The following is a 13,403-nucleotide window of genomic DNA, read 5'->3' as shown; positions in this document are numbered from 1 at the left end:
GTGATCGATGTTTTTGGACTCCTTGCAAGCTTAGGAGTCAAATGGTAGTGATGGTTGGATGTGAAAATCCCGAAAAACCTGAGAAACCATAATCTCCGATTTGAGCATTGTTCATGCACTCGTGATTTCGAAGTTTTTAGAAGATTTTAAGCTGCTAGTGAGCTTTAGGACATCTTCACGAAGCTCGAAGAAGAAAAAAAAGGTGAATTGGACGTCGGGAAGTTAAGTTTGGTGAGTTTCAAGTTTGGCCGGATTATCGAGGGTTCGCTAGCGAAATCCCGTGGATTTTAGGGCTTTAAAGTGGTAAGGCTTTTTTGCTCTCATCCTAAGCTTCAAATTGGTATAAATTTTGTGAATTTTGGTTGAGAATCGAAGAAGATATGAATGTTTGATTGTTTTTCCAGAAACCGGCACTGGCGACGATCTCTGGCGATCCAAGGAAGACGAAGAAGAATATTCCGTCAAGTCTTATGAAATATTCTAATGGCGTTAGGTAACGCTGTTAACTTCTGTTAAGATTTAACGGAATATTCCTAACGGCAGTTAAACTTCAATTAGGGTTTGGCCGCGCGTGGGGGTATGTCTGGCCATGCCTTGGCCGGCGCATGGCAGCGCGTGGAAGGTCGGAAATTTTTTCTAAAAATATGGAGATATTCCTAAGGTTGAGTAGATCATGGTGGTATATTCAAATACCCCATTTGAGCTTTGTATGAGAAGTTATTTTCTAGTTTTGTGTAAATGCTTTAAATAACGTTTATTCAGTTATTTCGCATATAGGTGAGACATATCTTGAGGACGAGCACCATCAATCGAGGCTCATGGGCTACGACCCTTCGACATATCGGTGAGTGGGCTTTTGGTTTTCCGTATATACCTATATACTTGAGTTTTTCCCAGAAAATGAATTTGAATGATTATACGTTTTGAAATGCCATGCAAAGTATTTCTCTATTTTAATTATGCATTAGTAGTTGCATATATATTTATGATTGGTGTTGCGGACACACAGGTAAGTGCCAGGTAAGTTTATAAATTAAAGATATGAGATTGCTTCAGTTATGCGAGATATGATGTGATGTATTAAGAGTTCATAAGCATGCACCCCGTGTTAGTGCTCCCATCCAAAGTTAGGGCACAGTCCTCCACATGATGTTCACCTCCCACACCATATGCTCACCTTGGATCTAAGTTAGGTGCACAGGCTTGTCATACATACCATTTTAGGTGGTTCCGACTCATAGGTGACCCACGATTATTCGCACAGCCTTCACGTGATCGTAGCACTAGAGGATATTTATTTTACACCTAGTCTTGTCATACAGACTATTTTAGGTGGTTCCGACTCGTATGTAGGATTTGATTTGATATGATTGAGATTGGTTATGAGCTATATACTCAGCCATGCAGATTGAGTTAGAGGGATTTGGCTGATGCGATATTTGACCTTGATATATTTTGCGTGGATTACTTATAGCATTGCATTGAGATACTTTGGCATGGTATACTTCTTTGGATTTTCATCTTGAGTATGATTTTTGATACAGCTTATTATTATTATTTTCTGGGAAATTATACAGGTTTTACGGCGAGGGGTTAGAACTTTTGAGAAATGAAATGATTTGAAAAGCTTTGTTTTTGCCCACTCACACCTTCTTGTTTGCGCCCCTCCAGGTTTTAAGTAGAACTGCTATGGTGGATCGCGGGGATTTTGACAGTGATTCTGACAGAACATCATAAATGTAGGATCACCCTTGGGTGTTGTATAATTAGCACTTGTCCTACTTGATTGCACTTAGGCTATTTATACTCTGGTTGTGTATTTCACACTTAATCTTGCGCTAGCACTCTATCTTAGTTAGTACTCTAGTTGATTTGGTTTTTGTTTATTCGTAATTCTTTATCTTTGTTGCTTCCGCACTGTGCACATGGTTACGTCACCCTCAAGTGACGGCCAGCACGTCCTGATTTAGGTCAGGGTGTGTCAATATACGTGAAAGGAAGACTGACAATGGGTTGGTGGGTAAACTGAATGTTTTAAAATCATATTCTATTCCGCAATATTACACTAATGAGTTTGGGCAACATTTACATGGTGTCACCTAGAAAGTTCGTTACTGTATCATGTCATGTATTTTTAAGTTGGAGATTTTGTAGGTAGCCAGCTCGAGGAAATGGCCCTCAGTTTCTAATTACCGAGCTGAAGTTCATGCTCAATCACCAAAGTAGAAATGATTGCTTCTTTGTTCAAGGCCGTGTTGAATAAAGATGATTAGGGACATAATTAGGATAGCTTCTCTCATCACTGACATTTACTTTGCCACTTTTGTACCCAGTTTCCATTATGTAATTATCATAAACTTCTGTTATATTCGTTTTATGAGAAGAATCAAGCTATATAACATTTCAAACAATTTTCAATCCCGCAGTAACGCACGGGTACAATTTCTAGCTGAAGCTAAAAATGAAATGATTACAATATTCACTTAAAGATTATTTGTGTAAAATTAAGCTGAATCATAATCTTTCAATATGGAGGAATACAAAATTGCATTAAACCTTTATAGGAGGATAAACTTACCCTTTTATTATACACATTAGTTATAAAGAAATAAATATCTTTATATCTTAGAAATATTGACACATTATTTTCGTCAATAACTTGACAAAAATGCGAGTATTTAAATTGACAATTGTACTAGAATAATGTGAGAGTGGTCACTTGGGGTTGATAATCTGGGCCATGACTGTGACGAATTAATCCCAGTGAATATTCCCATCCTCACTGCCCAGCTAATGCAGATATTGTCTGGGCCATGAGTTCGACGAATTTATCCCAGTGAATATACCCATCCTCACTGCCCAGCTGCTGCACGAATTGATCCAACTCCTCCTCGGTGGGATCTTGCCCTAACGATCTCAACACATCGGCCAACTGATCCCTAGTGATTACGCCTGAAAAAAAAAAATTGACGAATTATTAAATAGTAAGATGAATTAATCTCTTCTTATATGTGCTTACTTGAATCAGATTCATAGTAGAATAAAATAAACAACATCAACATAATCATGTACGGAGCCACCTTGGGTTCAGACCCCACTCATTCTTTTGGGTGGGAAAAATGCACATAATGCATATAGGAATCTCATGTTATAGAGCAGTTTCAACTATAAATTTTTTTTTTAAATTGATTGAAAAATTGGTTGGGAGATCAATGGATAAGTAATACCAGATTCTTTTTATAAAGAGATATTTGATGGTATTGGTAATTAAGAAAGCGTCAAGTGATATTGTAATATATTGTATTAAAAAAAAACAAACAACAAACAAAAAACAAACCTTATCGGTTAAAACTTAAGTGTTTTGTTCAATAAATTCTTGAGCTTTTCAATTTTTGACTTTGTTGTTTGAGGATGCCCCTATCCATATAGATATCTGGCTTCATCCCTGAACATAATAGTTCGGGGCAAAGTTTAGCCCCTCCATGGCTGGAGATTTATCATATGTTACCTATACCATTATTTACAATAAACAACATTAACATAATAAGGTAAGAATGTGTGGGATTGCTAATCATCTTTTTCCTTGGTGTTGGCTAAGCCTATGTGTACTCAACTGAAAAATTAGATCGCAAGATAAGTTCAGCCCAGTCAGGTTTGAAATTTTGCCTTCGTCCCTGGCAGTACGTACTTGACATGATACACACACACACACATCATATACATGTACATATGGAAAGAGGGATCTAACCAGTGCCATCTGGGTCGAAGGTATTGAATTTAGTCTTGAGCATGTTCAGCTGATCATCTGTCAATTGATCTGCCATTGTTTCTCTTCTTTTCAAATTAAATGCACTGTTTTTCTTTTACTCTATGGAAGCTCTGAAAGAAATGGAGCTATTTAAAGTGCATTCAGTTAGTTCTTTTGGTGGATAGCAGGAAATCTCGTTGCTCTGCTGCTTTTTACTGCACTTATTTGTTTTAATTTCTCCAATGACAACTGAAAATGCAACACTTGGAATTTGACTCGGGTTTTCTGGCTGAAGATAATAAGAGCAAATCCTCCATCCAATTCTTTGTAACTATATCTGTATAAAAGTGAGAAGACAAAAAGGTTAAAACATTCATAATTTCAAAAATACCTATTTCGAATTAAGATTTTAAAATAAAATAATTAAGAATATGATGTAAAGAGCAAATTGGCACACGCTCATGGCTAGTATCTCTAATAAAAAAAATTAAAAAAAAACTTTTTGTTATTATTTTTTGCAAGTTTTAGTATCGAGTCCCTATTTACTAATGTTCATTTATTGAAACTTTATTAGTGTTCATATTTTAATCAAAGTCCCTAACATTAACGTATTAATGAGTCAATTACATAATTTTTAATAATCACACCTTTATTAAACTCTTAATTACTTTTCAATTCAAAACATTTCCCAAATAAAAATAAGTTTGTGTTCCAGTCATATTTATAATAGAAATGTGATAGTGTAAATTCTAGTGGATCTAGGAATATCTCTTATATTCCTATTAGGACTTGATTACCTATTAAGAGTTGTAATCCTAAAAGGGTAAGGATTTTACCTACCTACTACTATAAATAAAGGCACAATGGGGTGATACAACACACACCTCACAATTAAATCTATTTTATCTCTCTTGCTACCGCCAGCCTCCCTCTCTCTATTCCCTTAGAATAGCTCAGTTGAATAGGCATATAACCGTTATCAGCACCCTCTTGTCAGAAGCTAAAGAAATGACGGATCGTAGGAGGAGGCTCTCTTCTACAAAATTCAAGGGCTCTTATTTGTTTTCTGCTAATTAGGTATGCTTAAAATAAAGTAAGATATTTGAAACGTCCACGAAGCATAAAAACATTCCCCATGATGCATGAACCCCCTATGTTTATATTTTCCTTCCAATATATATATATATATATATATATGTATATATGTATATATATATATATATTGTATATGTTTCATATATTTGTCAATATATATATATATATATGTACACGTTTCATGCATTACACAATTATTTTTGCTATGTGGAATTTGTGAGTCAAGGCATATAAATAAATTAGAAGCAATTTAGAGTTTTTCAAACCCTAGAGAATTCGAAGAAAAAAAAAAGAAAATTGGGAACTGTGTTGTACAACTGCCGCATCACCACCGTGACACCACTGGACCACCACTGGCCTAAAGCCCAGTCGTGTAGCGCACATCATGACACTGTGTCATTTTTTGACACCCTTGGACCACACAGCAGCAACCTTTGGGCTTGTTGCACTGACCTAGGCACCCCAGGCCTTCAGCCTAATAAGCTCAATAGGGCCTGAAGTCCCCTAGCCCAACCAAGAAAGCTTGAAACCTTCTTGGCCCATGGCCCATGCGCCCCAGCCCGCAGACACCCGCAGACTTGTCTGCTGGGCTTAGCTCGCCTCGACCTAGACCCAATAGCCTCTAGGGCTTTGCCCTACTCACAACACCTAAGCCCAAACCCTTTTAAGCTATGGTTTTTTGAATCCAATGTTATTATTTGGCATGTTAAATAATTGTAACCCGAATGTTATTATTATTTTTGCTTCCACAATCGATCATGTTTGGTTCCGATCTATTGAATTAACTAAAAGTAACCTGCAGTCTATTAATATGATAATTAATCCAAAATTATTGACCTGAAGATCACTTTTGGACATTAACGATTTAATAATTTATTTGTATACTTTGAACTGTTGACATCCTTTTGTAGTCTCGAAGCACTCACACTTGAGTTCCCGAAGAAACTCAAATCCACTACACTTCAATCAGCATATTGCATTCTATGTTTGTTGCAGGAACCTCTCCTTTATGAACTAATTGTTCATGAAACTAAATTGAACCTGTAGTTTCATATTCAGTGCCTTAGTAACCCGAAGTTTTCATTCCAAACTTACCACATGAAACCTGTAGCTTTCATGTTTAAATTAAACCAATACGTGTCTATAGAACCCTAAATGTTCTACAATGTATGTATTTAGATTACCATATGACTAACTACGTTTTGTTATACCCTCTGTTTTAGGGACATGTCAAACTTGAACGAGCTTAATTTCACTGCACTGGAAGTCTCCGGAAGAAACTACTTGAAGTGAGTTTAAGACATGAAGCTCCATCTTATTGCAAAGGGTATTAGAGCCACCATCGAGGCACCCACCGACGATAAAATCGTCGATGAAGCTCAGAAAGCTACTGCCATGATCTTCATTTGAAGGCACATCCATAATGCACTGCAAACCAAGTACCTCGCTGAGGAGGACCCATGCACCCTCTGGCTTGTTTTGGTCGACCGTTTCAATCACCAGAAAGACATTTACTTGCCTAAAGCAATACACAACTAGCAGCATCTTCGGTTCCAAGACTTTAAGTCCATGAATGAATACAACTCTGAAGTTTGTAGAATCCGATCACTGCTTAAGTTCTATAAAATGGAATTAACCGAATCTGATCTCCTAAAGAAGACATATTAGACTTTCCATGCCTCCAATATTGTCCTGCAGCAACAATATAGGATATAGACGTGTACCAAATTTTAGGATTTAATCTCTGCTTTACTTCTCATTGAAAAGCAAAACCAGCCTTTGATGAAGAATCATCAAGCTCGACCCACTGGCTCGAACGCTAAGCCTGAAGCGCATGCAACCAATTTTAGCAGCCACAAACGACGAAAGAATCATCGTGGCCATGGTAATGGGCAGCAAGCCCCACCACAAGCCCAAGGTCAACAAAGCCAAAGCCCACCCAAGGGAGGAAATTTGACCCAGAGGCGCCAACCCTTCCCCCGAAGGCCTGAAACTTCAAAAAAAGGGAAAAGCTATTGTTCAATCGGATTCCACTAAAATGGACATCTGCTACCGTTATGGATCAAAGGATCATTGGTCACACGTATACCGAGCTACCCCCGAGGCACTTGCCAAGTATCATTCCCATCGTCAGTCTAACTTTGCACATGTGGACCATCCTGATCATGCTACTACATCCATGGAGATATTAGATGTTCATGAGGCATCAACTCCTACGGACGAATAATTTTTATTCTCATAGACATGTTTTTATGGTGTTTAACCCCTAGTGGCCGGACCCCCCCCTAATTTTTTTAGGTTTATGGTTTAATTTTGGACAATTTTTCTAAGTATTTGGAATAATTTGTTTGGTTTTGGTTTGTTTTGAATTATGGATAATTACTTTATGGATATTATTTCTCTCAATTAATGGAATTATATTTATGCATGTGACCAATTCAATCAATTTATTTTTAGGTATGTCTATTGGGGAAGTTAGTTGTCTGGCTGATAAGACGCACACCATCTTACGTGAGCAACACTATTTTACTAACTTCGTACCTAAGAAAGCACCTCTAACGACTCTCTCAGCCTCATCCAACCTGATTAAAGGATATGGAAAGGCCCGTATCATGTTGTCTAATGGTACAGTTTTAACCATTAAAGAGACCCTTTATTCTCCACGTTCCGGAAGAATGTTACTGAGTTTTAGAGATATTCAAGATAATCAATATCATATTGAAACCACTTAAGAGAATGGTTCTGAATTTCTTTGTATCACTTCTTACGAGTATGGCTAGAAGCATATTCACAAAAAGTTGGAACGTCTCCCGAGTGAGTTCTACATAACAACCATTCGTGGCATAGAAGCTCACCATGTGGCCGGCCCTATGCTTAAGTTCTAGAGCACTTTGATGCTTTGGCATGGCCATATGGGACATCCTAGACGTGATATAATGCGCCGTATCCTCAAATCATCACATGGGCATCATTTACCTCCCTCCGTTGGATTCCCACCATGCAAAACGTGTTCTTTGGGGAAGTTGAATACTCAACCCTCACATACAAAGATTATTCACAACCCCCTAAGTTTCTTCAAATGATTCAAGGGGATATTTGTGGACCTATCCAACCAACATGCAGACCATTTAGATACTTTATGATGTTGGTTGATGCATCGACACGATGGTCACATGTTTGCCGGTTGTCCACACACAACGCTGCATTTGCGAAACTCTTAGCACAAATTATTAAGCTAAGGGCTCGCCACCCTGATTATCCAATCAAGTCGATTTGACTGGATAATGCTACAGAGTTTACATCACAAACTTTGACGATTATTGCATGTCAGTAGGGATTGAAGTTGAACATCCTGTACCCCATGTTCACACCCAAAATAGCATGGTAGAAGCTTTCAAAAAGCGCCTTCAATTGATAGCTTGGACTTTGGTTATGCGAACCAAACTGCCAATATCTACCTAGGGCTATGCAATATTGCATGCAGCTATCTAGTCTACCTAAGGCCCACCACTACCCAACCTTATTCACCGTTATAGTGGGTTACTAGATATGAGCCTGACATCTCGCATTTATGCGTGTTTGGGTGCATAGTTTATATGCCAATAGCGCCACCACTACGTACCAAAATGGGTCCTCAAAGAAACATTGGAATCTATGTCGATTATGATTCGCCATCAAGTATACGCTACTTAGAACCCTGATAGAAGATCTCTTTACTGCATGTTTTACGGATTATCACTTTGATGAGACAGCCTTCCCATCATTAAGTGGAGATAAGCATGCTAACATTCCTAGAAAACGTCGCGAATTGTCATGGGATGCTCCCACTATGTCTCATTTAGATCACCACACTGCCCAGTCTGAAACTGAGGTGCGATGATTTATAGATCTTCAGAGCATTGCTCAAAGCATGAGAGATGCTTTTACTAACCTAACTAAGATGACAAGATCACACATACCTGCTGCAAACACACCTGCAAGGATAGACATACCTCGCGTATGTCATAACACCGCCTGCGAAGGCTGGACCGTCCCTGAAGGTGGGGAACCGCACCTTCCACGTGGCCTAGTACATTAGTGGCTAGCCAATTATCTGCTCTAGCTTTAAAGCATGGCAGACCCCTTGGTTCAAAGGATTCACAACCCCAAAAGAGGAAAACGACACCAACTAGTGACCCTAGTTTGAATACGACCATCCCTCACTCAATTGTTCCAACGCATGAGGTTATTCTAAATTACGGTGATGTCTTAGATGAGACAACCCGACCTCCTAAGAATCATGAGATTTTAATCCACTACGCAGTATTGGATGAGGTTTGGAATCAAAATGAGATAATTGTCGACAATGCATTAGCATACATAGTAGCTACTAACATCATGCTTAGCAATGATATTGAACCACGTAGCTCCTACTCCACAACATAGAAATCCCGTAGCTCCTACTCCACAACATAAGCAATCCAGGACAAACTCGATTCGTTTGCGAAACATAAGGTGTTTGGGCCCGTAGCTCCTACTCCACAACATAGGAATCCCGTAGGCTATAAGTGGGTTTTCATGAAGAAGCATAACGACAAGAATGAAATAATGCGATACAAAGCATGCCTAGCAGCGCAAGGTTTCTCTCAACGCCCTGGGATTGATTAAGAGGAGACGTATTTGTTGGAAATATGCCCTGAAAGTCAATCTTTGGAAGAAACCTTTCAGGACAAATGAATCGATGTATGGATGATTCTTATACATCAAATGGCAAAGACACGAATTAAGACTATCTCAATAAATGATATATGTCCTAAATAGTGTATCCATGGACAGTGGATCGATTGAAGAAGTAATCTAATGATGTTAGACTACAGAGACCTTCTTCACATAACCAAATGTCCAAAAAGGTTCCTGGTCGTTGGATTGTCGGAGGGATACTGACAATGCGTAGACCGGTACATACTGTGTCTGCTTCAATTGGAAGGATGGAAAGTCTCATCCCATTTGTGTTGTGACACTAAGACAAGTATGTAGGTGCTCATTAGGGGAATGAGTTCACTGAACACAATCGAACGAGAGTACTTGCATGGAGGTCTACTCACATGTCAAGCAAGTAACTCTAATGGTTGGAAAGATGTAAGTAATCCTTAGACCTGAGGCATCGTCGTTGTCTTGTGGTTAAGTACTTAATCTTTGATTATGTCAAAGTCTCCCCATTCGAGGGTGTCCACGGCATAATTGGGGTTAAGCCACTTAGTCATGAAGGCAAGTTTATGCGCAACAAGGAATCTCTAATCCTCGATAAGAGAGGAAGAATACTCTAAGATATGATTCGGGAATCTTCGGCCGAAGTATCGAGCGTAATAAAGGAAAGCGTTCCTATACGACTCAATTGAATCATATAAGAAGGAATAATCACATTAGGGGTTTGACATAATATATCCATACCCTAATGATGTGATTGAGAGTATTGTATTAGAGAATGATCGAATTATATTGTAATTCCAACTGAATAGGTTCTCCGAATAAACTTCTACATTAGCTTGGGTAGCTATGACATATGGTTAGATGTCACTCATAGCTTGTGAGTTCTTCTAGATGATTAAATGTACTCATCAAAGAAGAAAGGTGAATTGAAATGAAGTTTCAATTCACTAAGTGATTGAATTAAATTGGATTGGTGCCAATCACCTCACTGCCTTGCTAATTAGAACCTAAAAGATTGTTCACCAATACACTATTGTAGTGAGTAACTAATGGATGATGGAAATAATTAATTGGATTAATTAATTGTTGTGATTAATTTAGAAAGTCTAAAGAAATCATAAAAGCGATAAAGATCGTTTTGGGCTTAAGAAACGTTCGGGTTTAATTGGGCCCATTGGGCCTAAACCCGTTGGGCTTTTATTCAAGCATTGGATGACTTGAAATAATAAAAGCCCAAAGCCCAAACAAACAACAAAGAGGCCGGCCACTTTAAGGTGGAAAGGGTGAGATATTTAGTCAAGTGTTGACTAGGTTTCTTTTGTCTATATAAGGAACTTTATAAGATATTGTTCATTAGGGTTTTTGTGTGGTTAAAACAACAAAGAGGCAAAAGAATATCTCTCTAAAATCACTACAAAGGCCGGCCACTAAAGAGGGTGATTTAGCTAACAATCTTTCACCCTTTTGGTTATTCCTTCATCCTTCTCACTACACTAGTGGGTGAGGATCTTTTGAGGTTTCCTACTTTGGGAACTTGAAGAGAACCTAGGAGCACTCATTGTAACAAAGTGGAGGAGGCAAGGAAGGAAGCTAGGCTCAAGGAGTTCAAGGAACAAAGGGCTTGGAGGTGGTCCATCCTTGGTCTCAAGTCTAGATCAAGAGGTATAAGACTAAACCTTCACTTTGTTCTTTTCTCTAAATTTTTATTTGATGCATTATATATAAACCTATGAACCTTGAAGGGGATTTGCATGACTATAGCTTTGATAATATGTTATAAATGCTTCCGCTGCTTTCGTATATCATAATTGTTTTGGATATGCATGATAGTCATTTAGAAATCCCATACATGAATCTCATAGATTTCCCTTCAAGTGGTATCAGAGCCAAAGGTTTATGTATAATGTGTCCTTTTGGATTTTATGCATATGGGTATTAATGTTATGTATGACATATTATTGTTTCATTCAAAGTATGTTTATCTTTTGTTTTTCAATAGTTGAAAAATGTTAGTCAAAAGTTGAGAAAGATATGTATGCAAAAGTGTTTTGTATGCATGAATGAAAAATGAGTTTAGAACTAGTATGACATATTATTTCTTCATTTAAAAGTATGTTTATCTTTTTTTTTCAATGGTTGAAAAATATAAATCAAGAGTTGAAAAGATATGCATGTAAAAGTTGTTTTGTATGCATGAATGAAGAATAAGTCATGGACAAAAATTTGGGATTTTGTTCTTCTTGGTGGGCACGGTTTTGGGGGTTTTTGTGTATGTGTTTGTGTTTTATTGTAAGACACTCACACATCATTTTAAAGCTAGAAAGTAGAACCCTTGTCACTTTTGTTTTTGGGTTTGAAAAATCACCAAGAATACATAAATCTTGAAAAAGTGTTCATGGTTTTGTTCTTGGTGTTCATAGTTTGGTTTTTTGGTGAAAATGGTTTTAATTAATTTTCTTGTATTATTTTGTGGCTTTGGATGATGTTCTTACCATCCATAACCATATAATAAGTTTATTAAACCCTAGACTTGACTAGGAGATTTCCATCAAACCTTTTCACCTAAGTTTTAATGCCAAAACCAAGTGACAAGCAAAATTTTGATTTTTTCTACTTTGCATTAAATTTATGCATGTGGGTGAGACTTCCCATTCCCCCATTAAGTGGCCGGCCTCCCCTAGTGGATTTATCCACTTGTGGGGCTTTTTGTAATCTTGAAAAAGATATTTTATACTTTTGAGTATTTACGGTTTGACCCCTAACTTTTTCATATTTGCATTTAAGCCCCTACTAACTAGAAAGTTAAAATATTTGATTTTAATTTTGTTAGTTGTTTAAACTCATAATACTATTATGCCCATATGCACTAAATCTAAATGTTTATGTTGCATTCCATTTAATTATTTAAATGTGTTTAAGTAGTTATGAAATGGATGACTTTGGACTTATGCCTTAAACGATAATTGAGCTATATGATAAGGCGCTAAAATCAAATTGTTTGAACCTTGGGAATGTGTTTTAATTACTGTTTAATTGGACCTTGTCACATTTGACGTTAATCTTTCTCTCCCCTTTTAGTATATGTAATTTATAGGAATTTGTACAAATCGGTTTGTAATTCTTATTACTTCTTAATCTCTATTCGTTAGTGGATTCCCTCTAGTGCTAGACTAGAGTTTCTTTAACTATTGGTAAAGGAGACATAACTAAAAGAGGGTTTTGACATGAGATTAAAGATTAAAAGGGTCCAATGACCAAATTAGCTTTGAATGATTGTCTTTCATTTCTAATGGCTCAATGAAAATGGTTTTAATTGGATTGATAAGCACGTAATTAAATTGACTCAACCTCCCTGAGTTTATATTCAACAATGATGGCTCGTTGTTGCAATAACCTAATAAGTCCATGGTCATCCAAGAGCCTAAGATAACTATAAAGTCCAATTTCAAAGGAATGCAAAAACCTTAGTAGTAGTAGTTACTTCCAATATTTGAAAAATTCGTTTTTGATATTGATTTGTTTTTCTCAAAACAAATAGTGGGAGTATCATACGCTACTAAACTATAATGAATACAATTAGTAGTTATATATATCTCCAATATTTTGAAAAATGTTTTGATATTGATTTGTTTTATGAAAACGAATAGTGGGGATATTATATGCTACTAATTTCATTAACTTTGGACTAGTAGTTGTAATAGGACATTATTTATTTGATTGTGATTAAATAAATAAAATTGATGAGACCTTAAAATCCCTCAACCAAACAAATATTAAGTTGAAAGCGTAAGAGTGCTTAGAACACTTTTTCGTGGCCTTCCACCGTGGTAGGCTCCAAGCGTTTATGACTTGTACACCGCCTTCACCCTAT

The 13,403-nt window shown here is 37.1% G+C and overlaps 1 long non-coding RNA gene across 1 annotated transcript; it reads right to left on the bottom strand.

The window, feature by feature from the left end:
* Positions 1–2,530: 2,530 nt before the first annotated feature.
* LOC103432260 (uncharacterized) lies at positions 2,531–3,886 on the bottom strand. Its single transcript, XR_011581944.1, has 2 exons — positions 3,749–3,886; positions 2,531–2,952 (listed from the first exon to the last, which is right to left on the bottom strand). It is a non-coding gene; the product is annotated as an uncharacterized lncRNA (long non-coding RNA).
* Between the last annotated feature and the right edge of the window lie 9,517 nt (positions 3,887–13,403).

The sequence above is a fragment of the Malus domestica genome, chromosome 06, assembly GCF_042453785.1.
Source record: "Malus domestica chromosome 06, GDT2T_hap1".
NCBI lineage: Eukaryota > Viridiplantae > Streptophyta > Magnoliopsida > Rosales > Rosaceae > Malus > Malus domestica.
This window is presented reverse-complemented; position numbering and strand designations above follow the sequence as displayed.